Here is a 13,211-nt window from a genome sequence, read left to right as displayed (position 1 = left end):
GTCTTACATCAGTTCAGACAAATATAGTTACCTTATCGAGCTAAAAAGGTAATAAAGGAACTGCAGGTGCCACAGAGACTGGAACAAGCATTTCCTGAAATTAAAAGAGCAAATGTTCAACTCTATACAGCCCTGCTGATGTGCCTTAATCCTACCTTGCACACCCCTGCTATTCCAGTGCTGGGCTCCCCACACAGCTCTGCCAATGCCCCTCAGTTCTGCCCTGAAGCGCCCTGCTATGCCAGTCCTGGGCTCCTGTGATGAATGCAAAAATTGTTGGCAATATTTTTATGGTCCATAGATGTAGCTTGGTTTCCCTGTGAGCTTTGTATTGCCGTACACTGAGTGTAAAGGGAAGCAATGGGTGTTTGAGTCACTTTAGCTGCATGGATGGAGACCAGAGTCATTAACATGAACTACATATAACCTAAAAATGTAAATGGAGGACCTGGAGGAGACAATGGAAGAGCCGGTGACCAGAATTTTAGCATCTAGCAACTGAGAGTCCAAGGCTGGGTGGCCATGTGAACTCAGTGTGGCTTGCAGCAGGAGGACAATAGACAAAGTATGTCAGGAGCTCGGGCTAAGAAGAGGGTTCACAGACAAACAGTGGGAAATTTGGGACAGGCAAAGAGAAAAAGGGCTGGGAGAGAGTGAAGATGGAGCTCAGGAAGAAAAAGGGCATGGCAAAGCCCTGGCTTCCACTGCTATGAACGCTGTCCTAAGCCTGCCTCTCTCATGCTAACATGACGAGTTTCGGTGCTGTATTCCAGGTGGCTAAAAAGGTTATGTTATTGTCAAAAGAGTGCCTGGTGTTGCTGCAGATACTTACTGAAGAGCATTACACCCTGAAAGAGGGAAAAAGTCTCTCACAGGAGTACAGGAGTACTTGTGGCACCTTGGAGACTAACAAATTTATTAGAGCATAAGCCTTCGTGGACTACAGCCCACTTCTTCGGATGTGGGCTGTAGTCCACGAAAGCTTATGTTCTAATAAATTTGTTAGTCTCTAAGGTGCCACAAGTACTCCTGTTCTTCTTTTTGCAGATACAGACTAACATGGCTGCTACTCTGAAACATCTCACAGGAGTCTGGCTCAGCTAGACTTGCTGCAGAGAGACACACAGAGAGACAGGGTTTGCTGGCATCTGAAGACCCTGTTTTGGAGTCATGGAGGCTATGGGCCTACCCTTGTGGAACACTGTGGATCCTTGGGATTCAGATCACTAAAGGGGTTACTCCCAGGAGACTGGTTAAAGACCATGGCATAGTGCAGAACCTTTGTATACATTGCAGTTCCCCACACCATTCTGCCAATGACCCTCAGTCCTTCCCTGCAGGACCTCTTGCCATCTGAGCCATGGGGCTTGTAGCAACTTGCCTGGTACTTGGAGGGAGGAACACAAGTTGTCAGGAAGTCAGTCTGTGTGAACATGGCTGGAATGCTAGCTGCAGCATCTCTGTAAATAGTTCTCTTAATAAAGAGTCCATTTAGTTTTACAAGCATGGAGTCCTTTTATGTTTTTGCCCAGCACATGGTATATGAAACAGGGTCCCCCACAACTCCTTTAAAGAATCTGAATTCTGACCTGCAACACCCCCTGTTAAGTTAATTATCACTTGCAGTTTGTTTGGCTATTCCAGTCATATGAACCTGCAGAACTCTGCTAAAGCCACTCTGTGCTGACCCCTGCTCTTTAAAACCCATCTTGGGCCTCTCTTGCACAGTCGCTGCAAAATCCTGCGGTAGAGGTTTTGTGATGTTCACAAATGAGAGACTCATATGAGACTCAACAAGCTCATTTCATTTGTAATCTCAGATGTGTCAAGTATCAGAGGGGTAGCCATGTTAGTCTGAATCTGTAAAAAGCAACAGAGGGTCCTGTGGCACCTTTAAGACTAACAGAAGTATTGGAGCATAAGCTTGCGTCTGATGAAGTGGTCATTCACCCACGAACGCTTATGCTCCAATACTTCTGTTAGTCTTAAAGGTGCCACAGGACCTTCAGATACCATGTGAAGTCTCATCCAAACAGGCAAATATGCAGTGAATGGTTCCCATTTGTCTCCCCACCCCCACCCGGAAAGTACCTCAAGTCCACAGTGATTACTTTTGCATGAGTCAAGCAATGTTACCTAGTTGGAGCAGGAGATTGGGAGTCAGTCACTATTCCCAGCTCTGTCACTGAATTGCTATGTGTTATTTGTCAGATTTGTCTGTGCCTCAAATTTCCTCCCTTCTAATAATGCTCATCTCAGACGTGTGTTGTAAGGGTTAATTAATGCATGTAGAGCAGTTTGAGAAAGATGTTTTGTAAATGAAAGAGTTAACCTTGCATAAAGCCAGGTAGGGCAAATGAGGTGAAGGAAAATTTCCATACACCAAACCTGACTTTCCATATTAAAGTACAAACTAAACAGCAAGGTCAGAGATTAACAGACATTTCTTCTGAAGAGCAGAAGGAAGAAGGGAACGTGAATAACTATCTTTCCAGCACTTCCAAATTCCCCCATAGCTGGACTTCACCCCCCCAACCTCCAATAGCACCATTATGCCTTTAGGGGTCAATGTGCAGGCACAGGAGCAAGAGCCACCCTCCTCTTAAGTGACAGGTCTTCAGCACTCCCCAAGCCTCGTGAGATGGGGTTTGTAGCAGCATCATTTGCTCACCGCTGATCAACATTGGTCCTGCCTCTTCTGTGCCCTGCTGCTCTCCATGCCTCCTTCTGCCACATTTCCATGCACAAAGAGTGAAATGCACCATTTGTGAAGCTCTTAAATTCTGTGGAGATGAGAGCTGTAGGAAAGCCCATGAAGAAATTCAGAATGCTGTTTTCAATGCAGGCTTTGATAAAAAAGGCAGGTGCTACCTAGTGAATGATGACGATAAAAAGAAAAGTTGAACAGCTGCCTCATTCCCTGAGCACCATCCAGTCTGTGGCACAGATTGTGTGGAAAAATAGCATGTGATCATGTAATCACTGCATCACAATATATGTATCATAGTGCATACATACAAGGGGTTGAACTGAGGCTGCACAGGCAACTGTAATTCAAGCATTTCTCAGCTTTAGAATTTTTAACATTTTTTGTATGAAATTATTTATATAATTTTCTATCTTATTCTCTGTGGAGTTGACCAACACTACCACGTGGATGTAATGGTGTCCATGAGAGATAAAGCACGTGGATGAGATACAGCGGGCTGAGGTAAGTGGGGAACATGGAGACCGGGGAAATGAGTCGGAAACAAGAGGGAGTGTGGGCTATATTGGCAGAGAGAAAGGAGAGTCAGGAAAAAACTGGGAGGAAAGATCAAACCAGTATTTTAGATGCCTATATACAAATGCGAGAAGTATGGGGAATAAGCAGGAAGAACTGGAAGTGCTAATAAATAAATACAACTATGACATTGTTGGCATCACTGAAACTTGGTGGGATAATACACATGATTGGAATGTTGGTGTGGATGGGTACAGCTTGCTCAGGAAGGATAGACAGGGGAAAAAGGGAGGAGGTGTTGCCTTATATATTAAAAATGTACACACTTGGACAGAGGTAGAGATGGACATAGGAGACGGAAGTGTTGAGAGTCTCTGGGTTAGGCTTAAAGGGGCAAAAAACAAGGGAGATGTCATGCTAGGCGTCTACTACAGGCCACCTAACCAGGTGGAAGAGGTGGATGAGGCTTTTTTCAAGCAACTAACAAAATCATCCAAAGCCCAAGATTTGGTGGTGATGGGGGACTTCAACTATCCGGATATATGTTGGGAAAATAACACAGCGGGGAACAGACTATCCAACAAATTCTTGGACTGCATTGGAGACAACTTTTTATTTCAGAAGGTTGAAAAAGCTACTAGGGGGGAAGCTGTTCTAGACTTGATTTTAACAAATAGGGAGGAACTCGTTGAGAATGTGAAAGTAGAAGGCAGCCTGGGTGAAAGTGATCATGAAATCATAGACTTTGCAATTCTAAGGAAGGGTAGAAGGGAGAACAGCAAAATAGAGACAATGGATTTCAGGAAGGCAGATTTTGGGAAGCTCAGAGAGCTGATAGGTAAGGTCCCATGGGAATCAAGACTGAGGGGAAAAACAACTGAGGAGAGTTGGCAGTTTTTCAAAGGGACACTATTAAGGGCCCAAAAGCAAGCTATTCCGCTGGTTAGGAAAGATAGAAAATGTGGCAAAAGACCACCTTGGCTTAACCACGAGATCTTGCACGATCTAAAAAATAAAAAGGAGTCATATAAAAAATGGAAACTAGGACAGATTACAAAGGATGAATATAGGCAAACAACACAGGAATGCAGGGGCAAGATTAGAAAGGCAAAGGCACAAAATGAGCTCAAACTAGCTACGGGAATAAAAGGAAACAAGAAGACTTTTTATCAATACATTAGAAGCAAGAGGAAGACCAAAGACAGGGTAGGCCCACTGCTTAGTGAAGAGGGAGAAACAGTAACAGGAAACTTGGAAATGGCAGAGATGCTTAATGACTTCTTTGTTTCGGTCTTCACCGAGAAGTCTGAAGGAATGCCTAACATAGTGAATGCTAATGGGAAGGGGGTAGGTTTAGCGGATAAAATAAAAAAAGAACAAGTTAAAAATCACTTAGAAAAGTTAGATGCCTGCAAGTCACCCGGGCCTGATGAAATGCATCCTAGAATACTCAAGGAGCTAATAGAGGAGGTATCTGAGCCTCTAGCTATTATCTTTGGAAAGTCATGGGAGACGGGAGAGATTCCAGAAGACTGGAAAAGGGCAAATATAGTGCCCATCTATAAAAAGGGAACTAAAAACAACCCAGGTAACTACAGACCAGTTAGTTTAACTTCTGTGCCAGGGAAGATAATGGAGCAAGTAATTAAGGAAATCATCTGCCAACACTTGGAAGGTGGTAAGGTGATAGGGAATAGCCAGCATGGATTTGTGAAGAACAAATCATGTCAAACCAATCTGATAGCTTTCTTTGATAGGATAACGAGCCTTGTGGATAAGGGTGAAGCGGTGGATGTGGTATACCTAGACTTTAGTAAGGCATTTGATACGGTCTCGCATGATATTCTTATCGATAAACTAGGCAAATACAAATTAGATGGGGCTACTATAAGGTGGGTGCATAACTGGCTGGATAATCGTACTCAGAGAGTTGTTATTAATGGTTCCCAATCCTGCTGGAAAGGCGTAACGAGTGGGGTACCGCAGGGGTCTGTTTTGGGACCGGCTCTGTTCAATATCTTCATCAACGACTTAGATATTGGCATAGAAAGTACGCTTATTAAGTTTGCGGATGATACCAAACTGGGAGGGATTGCAACTACTTTGGAGGACAGGGTCATAATTCAAAATGATCTGGACAAATTGGAGAAATGGTCTGAGTTAAACAGGATGAAGTTTAACAAAGACAAATGCAAAGTGCTCCACTTAGGAAGGAAAAATCAATTTCACACATACAGAATGGGAAAAGACTGTCTAGGAAGGAGTACGGCAGAAAGGGATCTAGGGGTTATAGTGGACCACAAGCTAAATATGAGTCAACAGTGTGATGCTGTTGCAAAAAAAGCAAACATGATTCTGGGATGCATTAACAGGTGTGTTGTGAGCAAGACACGAGAAGTCATTCTTCCGCTCTACTCTGCTCTGGTTAGGCCTCAGCTGGAGTATTGTGTCCAGTTCTGGGCGCCGCATTTTAAAAAAGATGTGGAGAAACTGGAAAGGGTCCAAAGAAGAGCAACAAGAATGATTAAAGGTCTTGAGAACATGACCTATGAAGGAAGGCTGAAAGAATTGGGTTTGTTTAGTTTGGAAAAGAGAAGACTGAGAGGGGACATGATAGCAGTTTTCAGGTATATAAAAGGGTGTCATAAGGAGGAGGGAGAGAACTTGTTCACCTTAGCCTCTAAGGATAGAACCAGAAACAATGGGTTTAAACTGCAGCAAGGGAGGTCTAGATTGGACATTAGGAAAAAGTTCCTAACTGTCAGGGTGGTTAAACACTGGAACAAATTGCCTAGGGAGGTTGTGGAATCTCCGTCTCTGGAGATATTTAAGGGTAGGTTAGATAAATGTCTACTAGGGATGGTCTAGGCAGTATTTGGTCCTGCCATGCGGGCAGGGGACTGGACTCGATGACCTCTCGAGGTCCCTTCCAGTCCTAGAATCTATGAATCTATGAATCTATGAATTAACCCAGGTGAGATGGAAGTGAAGCTGGGAAACAATTTGAGGAGCCTGAAAAACCCATAATTGGGCCCTTCATTGAGGGCATCTGCCCAAAGACTAGTCTTGTCCCTCTTCTTTGGGAACCAAGTGGTCCAGGAACAACTCTCCCCCTGTGGAGAGACCCCCGCTCCCAGTGTAGACCAGGCCTAATATGTATGATGAAAGAGGGGATTCTAACCTGGTTTATGACTTTATTGAATCATTGGAACAAAGGATAAATTTGGTTTGTAAAATAAGGGAAATTGGCAATAATGTAAAAATTAAAGGAAACCATTCAATTAAATGCTGGGACTGTGACAAAACTGGCCACAAAAAGGAGTGTTGTAAGTTTAAAGCAGGATAAGGCAGGCTGTCACAAGTGTCCAGTGAATATATCTCACAGTTTGGGAAACGGAAGAACATTAAGCTGAAGGGGTAAAGCTTATATGTACAAGAATCAGCCCCACAGATTTTGTTTCGTTCTGGGCATTTAAACAACAATGGGAGTTTGGCTATTAAGCGAGTTTTAGGATCTGTGATATATATAAGGATAGTTCACACAAACTCAAACATAAAAGGTATTAGACAAGACATGTTAAAAAGGCTGTGGAATAGGGGATCCAAAACGGAACCACCTAATTGGTCTCAAATGCAGACAATGACTGGGACAAGGGCACCATCCAAAAACTAGGAAAATTGGGTTTAAAGATTGAACCTCTGGAATTTCAGCAAGAAGTCTTAATGGCTCAAATAGTGGGTAAGTTATGGCTAATAATGTGCAATCAATGCCAGGAAAAGTGTCTTACAAATTCAGTCTGTGTAAATTCCCTTAAGATATGGCCCAGGCCAGGAGCGCTGCCATCTTTTTTGCTGCCCTAGGTGACGGAAGGTCCCACCCCCGAAATGCTGCCCCCGACAGAGGCAGCGGAAGGTCCCGCCCCCAAAATGCTGACGACGAGCGGGGCGGCCGAAGATCTGGCCACCGCGGTCACCGCCCCCCAAATGTTAGCGCCCTAGGCAACCGCCCAGGTCGCCTAATGGGTTGCGCAGGCCCTGCCAGGCGCACATGATTTATAGACAGCTGGTTTGCAGTGAATGAATTGTCCTGCCCCCAGGGGCAGAAATCATTTCAATTATATGTGCTATGGTAGCTTTCCAGCAAGGAAGAGATGGGGAATGGTTGAAACCTGTTTTGAGACCCAGGTTCTTGGAAGAATATTAGCTGCTAAAGCTCTTGTAGATCTGAAACAAGAATGGATCCCTGTTCATTTGCTGAATGTTTCTGGCAAGCAGGAAATAGTAAAAAAAGAGAAACCATTTCAGTGGTCAGCAGGGTATGATTTAGCCTTTTCAGAGTTGAAAACGGCTCTTGGGACTGCTCCTTTCTTGGCCTATCTGTTTCAAGATCCATTTAATCTTTTACACAGACGCCAGTTCTTACAGTTTGGGAGAGAGAATTTCATTGTGGCTGCTCCCCATATCTGAGAATGTAGTTGTGGAAGATGAGGCTGGAGAAGTTGTTACAGAGCCAAATTCCCCATTCAAACAGAATGGGCAGGGCAGGGGCTGCCTTAGCCAGCAAATTCCACAGAAACAACAGGCATTCTTCAGAGGCTGATTGATAGTCACCCATTCCTAGTGGATGAAAGAAAGTCCATCAGGGAGCAAAAATCCCATCAGGGTTTGGGTGGGAATAAAAATATTTTGGTTGGTGATGTGAAAACATAGAGACAAAACGACACTGTAGATATATAGATAGCTAACCTTGTATCATTTTTAACTTGTTAAACAGCTTATTTCCTTTCTGTTTGAAATGGGTTATACAGGAAGCCAGCAGGAGATGGATATTTTAGTTGTTGGCAACGGTCTCCTCGATCCAGTCAATCTAGTTGCAGACCTTGGTGTGGACTCCCGGGTAACCCTGTAGAGCACACTGTGACATTCTATACCTTGGGGGAATGCCCTGTAACCCCCATATTCCTCATTTATATATAATTGTGATCTTGTATATAAAGCATGCCATGTGGGGTATCAGGGTAAAGTTTATGATCTAAATAAGTATATCATTAGTGCATATGAAGTTATGAGATTGTGTTGTATGGTTGTCAGTAAAACATGCTGTATATTGGGGAATCGGCCAGATATTAGTTTCCCAAAGACAACAGCAAGGAAAGTAACCAACGCCCATCACCTGCCATTGTCCAGCAGAGGAGTTACAATTCAATGACTCACTCACAGGAGACACACTGGGGTATTGCTTCACCTTGTGAGTGAGCAATGCCAACTAGACATGCCTGGACTTGTGTTCTCCAAACACATGGACCAAGAGTATAAAACAGAACACAGTGGTCCTATACTTGGCCTTTCTCCTTCCTCCACCTATGCTGCAAGCAACAAGGACATCGAGAAGACTGAAGACTCCAACAGAGGGGACTGGCCCAGGTTTCAAGGGTGAAACTGTGTACTACAATATCCATTAGGGTGGGAAAAACTGCTTAATCTAGATGTTTCCCAGTCTAATTGGTTGAGAGTTTAGACTGCATGCTTATATTTATTTCTGATTTTTTGCCTATCTTTTGTAGTCAATAAACTAGTTTAACTGTTTATCTTTACCAGTGACTTCGCCTGAAGTGTTTGGTAAGGGTGCTTGCTCAGGTTTAGAAAGGCTGGTGTATATCCACTTTCCATTGATGAAGTGGTGAACCAATTAATAAATTTGCACTGCTTGTCTTGAGCAGTGCAAGACAGTATATTCCTGAGGTACAAGGCTGGGAGCTGAGGGGATTTGGCTGGTGCCTTTCTCTGTATGATTCATGAGTGGCTCTGGGAGCATTCATGCAATTTAGCTGGGTGTGGAGCTCCACATGCAGTTATGCTGAATGATAACAGCTCCTGGAGGAGTTTGCTGCTGGTCCCTAGCAAAGCATTGTGAGAGACAGCCCAGGCTGGAGAGCTAAGGGGGCACAGCGGTCCCACAGTTTCAGGCTGCACCCCGGGGACCCTGTCACACACACACACAGTCCCCCAGGACATGACTCCCTGGAGCTTGCCGTTGTACACGACTGGGACACCAGAATTGCCCTGTGAGGGAAAGGGTTTGGGTGTTACAGACACAAGCTAATTCAGGCATGTTTTCAATTAATTAGAGGGGAATTTTGAAAGCTTTGGGTAAGATACTTAAACTAAACAGGGTCTGATGTGTCAGATGGGTTGGAAGGAGGAAAGGTGAAAAGAGACCTCAAAATCCCTCTTCCCAACTCAATGAGTTCCTTTTCCAGACCATCCAATCCCTTTCTCTTCTCATCAGCAGCTGGAAATAATATCCTAGAGGTTCAAAGCTCCATATGGTGCATCCCACAATACTCTGAACCAAGACTGGACTGGGGCAAGAGAACTAAAGGAAGGGCTTTGAATCCTGTGCTTCAATCCCCAATAGGGTATTGTAGTAGTCTTGGCCGAGGTTTGGCCCTCAGCGGGGCTGTGGGGTATCCCACCGCCTTGCTGTGGTCCACCGTCCGTCCTGGCCCAGCGGTAGTGTGGGACAGCAAACTCACGGTTAGGGGCTCAGGCCCTTAAGCAGGGGCTGAGCCAATAGATCAGAAAAAGCCCCGGGCCCTCAATCAGGGCGGGGCAGCAACCACGCAGTCTGGAGCTCAGGCCCTCAAGCAGGGGCTGAGCCAATGTTTGTGGCAGCCCAGGCCCTAGATCAGGGCAGGGCAGCAACCAAATAGTCAGTCAGGAACCCAGGTCCTTAAGCAGGGGCTGAGTCAATGTTTGTAGCATTGTTTGTGTTGTATGGTTGTCAGTAAAACATGCTGTATATTGGGGAAATCGGCCAGATATTAGTTTCCCAGAGACAACAGCAAGGAAAGTAACCAACGCCCATCACCTGCCATTGTCCAGCAGAGGAGTTACTGTTTGTAACAGGCCCCAGCCTCTCTAGGCCAGGGAAAAGGGGAGTCTGCCACCCAAGACATGGGTGGCAGGGGGGACACAGGCCCTCCCACTCCACTGCATCCCAGCCCGGGGCCTTAGCAGTGGCGGAAACTCGTTGCTGTCAGTGGGGATCCTGACATAGGCTCGGGCAGTGCTGCAGCCAGATTGGGGTCGGCTGCCCCTGGGCTACTTCCACACTCCCCCTCGTATGGTACCTGGGCCGTACTAGTGTCCTCGGTGCTCTCCACCAGCATCGGTTCCTCCGGGTAGGTAGCGAAGGGTAGGTTCGGCCCCTCCTCCGGATAGCAGGAAAGGGGCAGGCTTGGCCAGTCCTCCTCAGGGTAATGGGCGAGGGGTAGGCTTGGCTGGCCTGGTGAGTCAGCAGGCCGGTCGCAGCCTGCTGCTGTCTCCCAAGCGGGAGCCCGGCCACAGACGTCTGCTCTCTCCAACGGCTTGTTCTCCACTGAGCTTGCCAGGCTGGCTTTTATACTTCCGGGTCGGCGCCGTGACCTCTGAGGGGCAGGTGCCGGACCCGGTGGCTCTGCCCACTTTGGTATTAGGGGAGGTTCAGCCCTCAGTGGGGCTGTGGGGTATCCCACCGCCTCGCTACAGGTATCCAATCTGTCCAATCAGAGCCTGGATCAAAGCTCGTCTCCCAAAGTTAAAGCCATATCATCTTCAGCAAATTCTTTCTCCTATTAAACTGCAGTTAATTCTTTTCAGATGCTCTGAGCTGATCAGAGCTTCTTCACTTGATCTTCAGACCCTCTCATCCCATCTTCCCCTTCCACCATCACTAAGTCCATCCAGGGGCTACCCTAAACCTTGCAGATCTGATTCAAACTTCTCATCCCTTGATTCAACTCTGCCATAGCCGTAACCCCTTGTAGTGCAGTCCCCTTTTGCCCCCTCCTCGGCACCAGCAATGCTGGCATATAGACACCCACTCTGTTTTCATGCCATTTTCCATGCTGTCCATCATGCCTAGTTCCTACTTGCCAAGCTCCCCATCCTTCTTTACGTTCTACTCCCTTCTAAGGACTTGCTGCTGTTGTGTCACCACAAAACTGAGTTAACTTATAACATAAAGTAGCTTTGGCACTAACAGTGGAAGAAGTGGCATGAGAGTAGCTGAACCATGTCTGTGCAGAAAGAGAAGACAGAGGAAAACATCTCACCTGGCAGGAGTCTTTGCCACCCTCCAGGTATCCCAGGAACATCATATTTTCAGTGATTTTGCCTGTATCCATTAGGACAGGAACATTCACGCACTGTAGGAGTTCTGGAAGGTCATCTGCCAAGACAGAAAAAGAGGAGAACACTACTGTTAAGTCTAAGAAATCCGAGAGACCACATAATTCACATACTATTAGAATCACCTAGAAATTAAAGCAAAACATGAGCTATTAAGCTGAATGAACCATCCAAGTTTTGGATGATTCCAGGGGGACTTTTAAGCCAGCAAATTCACCTCTACTGCTAAGAACCTGATAATGGACTTTGAAGTCTCTGTATGTATCTGATTGCTTTACCATATTGCAACTCTTCTTGTATTTTCTTTTTTCTTTATAATAAGCCTTTAGTTTTAAACACTAAAGGATTGGCTGGTAGTGTGGTATTTTGGGTAAGACCCAAGCTAATATTGACCTGGCAACGTGGGTGGCCCTCTGGGGTTCAGAACAACATTTCGTATATATCACTTGTGTCTGATGAAGTGGGCATTCACCCACGAAAGCTTATGCTCCAATATTTCTGTTAGTCTTAAAGGTGCCACAGGACCCTCTGTTGCATTTCGTATATGTGAGCAGAGTTTTTAAATAACTTCTCACTGTACTGGGCCTAGGTGCTGAATGGGAGCCAGAGAACTGGAATGTAATAAAGGGGGCTGTGTGATTTCATTTTTCAACTTCTCAATAACCAGTGTTAGGGATCAGAAGCACAGTTTGTGACGGGTTGGTGAATCTAACTTCAGTGTAACTCCCCAAACTGGTGGTTATCAGCTCTCCCTTTTGCAGCCTGTCTGACCTTTGCATTTTCAGTGAGGGCTACCCCAGGCACCTGGGGTCACAGTGGCCACAGTTTTTGCATGCAAAAATGGAAGTGCCCAACATCAGTGGCCATTTAGGAAAATTCTGAAGTATATTTTATATTTAAACATAGTCCTCACCCCTTTATTCACCTCTTCATTCTCAATATCTGTTCATACCGAGGGACTCCCACTTCCTGTGCTGGGGGCACTGGCCTCTCTCCTGGGAGATGGAGGAATTTGTATAGAGAGGAGGGGAGTCTGGAGCACTGTGTAGCTCTGCTGTAGGTCTGCTGTTGGTGCAGAAAAACACAGCAGAGTGATTTGCTGTCATAGGGAAAATAGTCAAGTGAAAGAGTGCGATCTCAGGGTGGGAGGCTGTGAATCCCTCTGCACTATCATCACCCTCTCATAGAATCATAGAATATCAGGGTTGGAAGGGACCTCAGGAGGTCATCTAGTCCAACCCCCTGCTCAAAGCAGGACCAATTCCCAACTAAATCATCCCAGCCAGGGCTTTGTCAAGCCTGACCTTAAAAACCTCTAAGGAAGGAGATTCCACCACCTCCCTAGGTAACCCATTCCAGTGCTTCACCACCCTCCTAGTGAAATAGTGTTTCCTAATATCCAACCTAGACGTCCCCACTGCAACTTGAGCCCATTGCTTCTTGTTCTGTCATCTGCCACCACTGAGAACAGCCTAGATCTATCCTCTTTGGAACCCCCCTTCAGGTAGTTGAAAGCAGCTATCAAATCCCCCCTCATTCTTCTCTTCTGCAGACTAAACAATCCCAGTTTCCTCAGCCTCTTCTCATAAATCATGTGTTCCAGTCCCCTGACTGCACAGAGTTTATTACAGAAGAATAGATCAACTGCAGCCCCTTTCTTTGCTGCAGCCAGTACCAATACATAATGTAATGCTCATCAGTTTGTTCACATCTCAGACGAGCTGTCTGTCCTGTTGCCAGTATCAGATTTGGTATTTGTGTTAATCCAGCATCTGTACCTCCTGTGGGGGAAAAACACCATTTGAGACAGATACAA

The 13,211-nt window shown here is 45.6% G+C and overlaps 1 gene segment (V, D, J or C); it reads right to left on the bottom strand.

Annotated features, from left to right (window-relative positions):
* Window positions 1-13,211, bottom strand: part of LOC128843759 (T-cell receptor beta-2 chain C region-like) — a 161,660-nt gene that overhangs the window by 29,507 nt on the left and 118,942 nt on the right.

The sequence above is a fragment of the Malaclemys terrapin genome, chromosome 1 (assembly GCF_027887155.1).
Source record: "Malaclemys terrapin pileata isolate rMalTer1 chromosome 1, rMalTer1.hap1, whole genome shotgun sequence".
Classification (NCBI taxonomy): Eukaryota; Metazoa; Chordata; order Testudines; family Emydidae; genus Malaclemys; species Malaclemys terrapin.
The sequence above is the reverse complement of the archived record's forward strand: the minus strand, read 5'-3'. Positions and strand labels throughout refer to the sequence as shown.